Source organism: Tupaia chinensis, unplaced genomic scaffold (assembly GCF_000334495.1).
Source record: "Tupaia chinensis unplaced genomic scaffold, TupChi_1.0 Scaffold000578_2, whole genome shotgun sequence".
NCBI classification, from domain to species: domain Eukaryota; kingdom Metazoa; phylum Chordata; class Mammalia; order Scandentia; family Tupaiidae; genus Tupaia; species Tupaia belangeri.
Genome location: NW_006160094.1, coordinates 6996689 through 7001617, shown reverse-complemented (window position 1 = coordinate 7001617; position 4929 = coordinate 6996689). Strand labels below are relative to the sequence as shown.

Genomic DNA, 4929 nt, shown 5'->3' with positions numbered 1-4929 from the left:
CCCTGTGCTTCCTCCATCTGTCGGTTACTGGACTTGAACCACATGATCCACCATGTGGAATTCAGCCACCCTAACCAGCACCCCACTGACCTGCCCCTTATCCTTACGTAGTTTGCTGTAGGGTGTGTGTGCTCACCAGGCAGGGGGCAGGAGATTGAGAAGGCACCCTTTGGGTGGGTAATTATGCCACAATCCTTCCTCCTCTTGAGCTTTCGAGCGTGCACACATGCGATTGGCGTGTTCCGCAAGCCTTTGGATGTATCGCTTGGCAGTCAGCCATGTGGGACCCAGCTCCTTAACCACCAGGTGGCTGGATGCCACACGGCTGACTGCGTGTTCCAGTCCAGGACCCGGTGGCTTTTTTTCTTAATTGCCTCTGGGTCCCGACTCGCAGGCCGGCTTTCGGGAGGGAATGAACAGCTCCCCCTCCGTGTGAGTGGGGCGGCAGCAAGCGCAATGGGACGTGACCATGAAGAGTGTGTGTGGCAGGCCGGGAGCCAGGAGGGCTGGGAGGGCTCAGCTTTGGCCACCAGGCCTCTGGGAGTGTGAAGCCCAAAACGCAGGAACTAGGAATTCTTTTCAAAAAAGGTCTGGTTCTTTATTCACGATAGTGTGACTCCTCTGTCTGGCAGTGACCTGAATGAAGCACAGGAAGCGCTGCTCAGCCCTTGGGGTCAGAGGGAGAGGGAGGCCCCAGGGTGCTCCTGCCCAGCTCGCCCCCACCTCCTATTCACTGGGCAAAGGGGAAGGAAAGTTCATTTTAGAGAGTTGTGTCTTGGAGGGTTAGGACGATAAGGCCATTCCTGGAGCAGGGTGGTGGCAGTAGATAAGGGGGTGTGTGGCTCGGGGACCCGAGGAGGACAGCATGCCCTGGAGCTGGAGGCACGTTCCTCAGCGCACACGCCCATGCCGTGGCCTCCCGTCATCCCGCAGGAGGGCAGTCGTTCATTCAGAGCTCATCAATCCACAGCCCTCCACTGCTCCCTGACGCTTCCCCTTCTGATTTGACGAAGCTGGAGAGTGGTCAGCAGAAAGAGCCTGGGGTGCGCCAGGGCGGGCTCGGGATCCCCAAGTCGTCCAGAGGCGGCTGGCTCGGAAAGCTAGGACTAAAACAGACACGTTTCCAGTGCCCGCATCGTGAAGGAGCACGTGAGGCAGGCAGAGGGGCTTAGCCATTTGAAACTGTCCCGAAGTGTCTGCAAGGTGGACGTTTGAGTCTCCTTTTGCGTATCATACTTTGGGTATGGAAATTTTTTTCTTTTTTTTGAGAGGTTTTTGCTATAGGGTGTGTGTGCTCACCAGACAGAGAGATACAGAGAGACAGAAAACGAGAAATCACCCCCCCAGGGGGGATGGCCATGCCACAATCCCTTCTCGGGATCTTGGGCACACACACACACGTGCCCGTTGTGAGCTTAAGCCACCGGGTCTGGGACTCAAACCATGGTCGCCTATGTGGGAGTCCAGCGACATAGCCATTACACTAACTGCTGGTCCGGGGCATGGAAGTTTTACAATATGAATTGATTCAGTAATATTAGGTAGCTCTGATCCAATAAGGAAAACAGGGATGAGAAGTAAAAACCAGGGGTGTGAAGGTGGTATAGTGGTTAAGGGCACTGGACTCCCACATGGCTGACTATGGTTCGAGTCCCTGACCTGGTGGCTGGCTTTCTCACTTTCACTCTCTCTCTCTCTCTCCCACTCTGGTCTAAATAAATAAATAAATAAAGTTAAATAAAATAATTCTAAAAAAAAAAGAGCAAACCATGGCAGAACCTCAAACATTATTAATAAAATCAATGGTCTGGAAGGAATGGTCGAGCTGATAATGCCCATGAGAGAGAGTGCCATGAAAACACGGCAAGGCCGTGCCCGAGTTGGGAACGGACAGGGCTGTTCTGAGTAGGGCCGATAATGTGTACGATGGGCCCAGAGAGTCCGTGTTCAGACCATGGAAGGGCCGTATTGGTGGGGCGCCCGAAGGGAAGTCTCTGTCCCCCAAGAATAAGGTTTCTATGAGGTCCCCATCAAGAAGAGTTCCCCATGGGGACCAGCAGGTGGCATGGTGGTAAAGGTGCTGGACACTCCCACATGGCTGACCACAGTTCAAGTCCTGGACCTGGTGGCTTGCTTTCTCACTTTCTCACTTTCTTTCTTTCTCTCTCTCTGTGTGTCTGTCCCTCTCTAGTCAAAATAAATGAATGAATAAATAAAATAAATCTTTTTTTTTAACAAAGAAGAGTTCCTCTGGTGAAAAGCGAAGCCTTCCCAGGTGCAGGGTTGCCATGCACACTTCCCTAGGGAGCCAGATCCCCCAGTCCAGGTCTGTCATGGGAGAGGAGGGTCAGCCCCCACCCCCCTGGAAAGGGAGGGCTAGTGGTGTGTGCCCCGTGCTGGGTGGGTGTTCAGGGGAAGACAGAGCAAGAGGGTTACCTTCTGACTATTTTGAGAAATCACGCTGAGGTAGGCGAGAAATCGATTTTCTGGGGTGATGGGCATGCCCACGTTTTGAAGAACGGCTTCCGCTTGTTGCTGTAGCTTTTTCAGCTGGCTCCAGGTGACTCCCGGGGCTTGCCGAGTGCTAGGCAGTGGTTTCTGTTTGTCCAGGCCGGTGTTCTGGGGTCCAGGCTGAAGTCTGGGGTCCATGATGAAGCTGGGTCCTTTCCAGTGATACCCACTGGCTTCCTGTAGGTGAAGACACATGCAGACCCTCTGGCCTGGGGCACGCAGGGGGCAGGGTCCTTCCCATTGTGAGTTTGGGTCCCAACCCCAGATATTGGCCTGTAATCGGGGAGCAGGTTGATATCAGGGTAATTGCCAATGTCTTTGATAGACTGTAGTATTTTGTTTATCAAGATTTAAAAAAAACAATAGTATATAAAGCTCTGGAGAGCCTTTCTCGAGGGAATTCCCCTGGGGTAGAGGGATGGCCCCGTCCCTTTCTTTGAGAGAGATTTTTGTTATAGGGTACGTGCACTTGCCAGGGAGAGAGAAAGAGAGACAAAGAGAGGGAGAGAGAGAGATAGAAAGTGAGAAATCACCCCCTGGGGGGATGGCCACACCACAATCCCTTCTCCTCCATTCTCCCCTCAGGATCTTGGGCACACACGCACACGCGCCTGGTGTTGAGTTTTAGGTCACTGGGTCTGGGACTCAAACTGCAGTGGACTACGTGGGAGTCCAGTGATGTAACCATTACACCATATGCTGGTCCCCACTTTTGTTTTTAAAAATAAGCCTTAAGAGTACAGTGTGGGGGCAGGCAGGTGGCGTGGTGGTTAAGGGCGCTGGACTCCCACATGGTCGACCACGGTTCAAGTTCCAGACCTGGTGGCTTAGTTTCTCTCTCTCTTTCTCTCTCTGTGTATGTTTGATTAAACTGAAAAATAATAATAAAGTTAAATACAATAATTCTTAGAGAAACAAACAAACAAACAAACAAACAAACAAAACCAGAGTAGGGTGTGCTTGTTCTATAAGAGACCGGCCAATAGGATTATGAGGAATTCCAGTAATAGTCGTATTTGGAAATCTTGGAAAATCCGAGTGAACCTGAGACTGGTAGAGTAGGGGCCATCGTCTGTTTTTAACTGTTTGGGACATCCCTCATGGTATCGCATTCAAGATGAGTCCGAGCACGAGCCGTTTTCTCCAGATGAAGGGGTGGCAGGGATACCTTTACAGGAAGTCTGTAGTTACACAAATACCTCTCAGCTGACCAAAGGAAGGCCCACGGGCAACACCGTCTGCCAGGTACGGTTACAGTGAGCGTGAAGCTCTCCGGGCCACCCCCTCCCACCCCCGAGGTGGGGCTGAAGTCAGCTGCCGGGAGGGACAGTTCGGGCTTGTCCAGCGACATGGAGAGTGACCAGCGCTGGAGCGTCCTGGTGGTGGAGACGTGGAGATCGCTGTGCCTGGTTAAGGGTAGGAGAGAGGGTGGCAGAGCTGGGGATGTGTGCGATCCTCTCAGAGGGGCTGTGAGTTCGAAACGGACGTCATAATCTTTATTGGCAGTACTTTTATGTGAGCCTGTCCACTATGAACCCTCTGAACAAGTAAATGGGAATCAGACACCACGTGAAGAGGCCGAGGAGGGAAGTGTAAGGCCGAGGCACGGCCCCTCTCTTGGCTTGCTGGGGCGCAGGAAACCGAGGGAGAACCACTCTGTGAGTTCTCCCTGAGCCCATGGCAAGGTGGCCAGTGTGGGGACGGTGCTCAGGGATCCCTGCAGGGCTGGGGGGCTAAGGGTTCAGAGGAAGGGCGAGGGCATAGACAGGGCTAATGAAATCTGCTGAACAGTAAATAGATGTAATAATTGATTGGTAGCTAGTCTCAAAACGGGATGAATCCAATTTATATTTCTAAGTAATTGTTGTAAGAGTTGAGGTTAAGTTTAATTGGAATATATAATGTTAATTTTTGAGGCCTAATAGTACATGTTTTAACTGTATACCCGAGGTATACTCAAGGACTTTTTTTTTTTAGTGAGAAATCACCCAGGGGTCATGGCCACATTGAATCCCTTCTCCTTCTGGGATGCATGTGCACAAGCCCCGTGTGATGTTCAAGCTACCAGGTCTGGTGTTTGAACCACAGTTGGCCATGTGGGAGTCTGGCACCTTAACCACCACGCCACCTGCTGGCCCCCACCAAGGACTTTTTAATTGGACTTTTTTAGGGGCCGACTTGTGACTAATGGCATTACATCATACAATTAGCTTTAGAATATTAATAAAAACCTTAATTTTATTACTCTTTTAACTTTTTCTTAGACTCTTTAAACACAACTCAAACCTTCAACAATATGCTTTGGATCTTTTAGTTTTTGTCCCTTCTTTTCTTCTATTCGGATATAATCTAGCCATTTTATCTGGTTTTTTTTTTTTTTTTAAAAATTTTTTTTTTGGGAAGCACCACTCTCGGGAA

General features: G+C 50.7%; 1 long non-coding RNA gene across 3 annotated transcripts in view; it reads right to left on the bottom strand.

Annotated features, from left to right (window-relative positions):
• Positions 1-593: 593 nt before the first annotated feature.
• LOC102476125 (uncharacterized) overlaps positions 594-4929 on the bottom strand; it is a 21576-nt gene continuing 17240 nt past the window's right edge. For all 3 annotated transcript variants that reach the window (XR_003551028.1, XR_003551026.1, XR_003551027.1), the window contains 2 exons: positions 2437-2688; positions 594-1106 (listed from right to left, as the gene is read on the bottom strand). This is a non-coding gene — a long non-coding RNA (uncharacterized LOC102476125). The remainder of the gene's footprint in view (positions 1107-2436; positions 2689-4929) is intronic.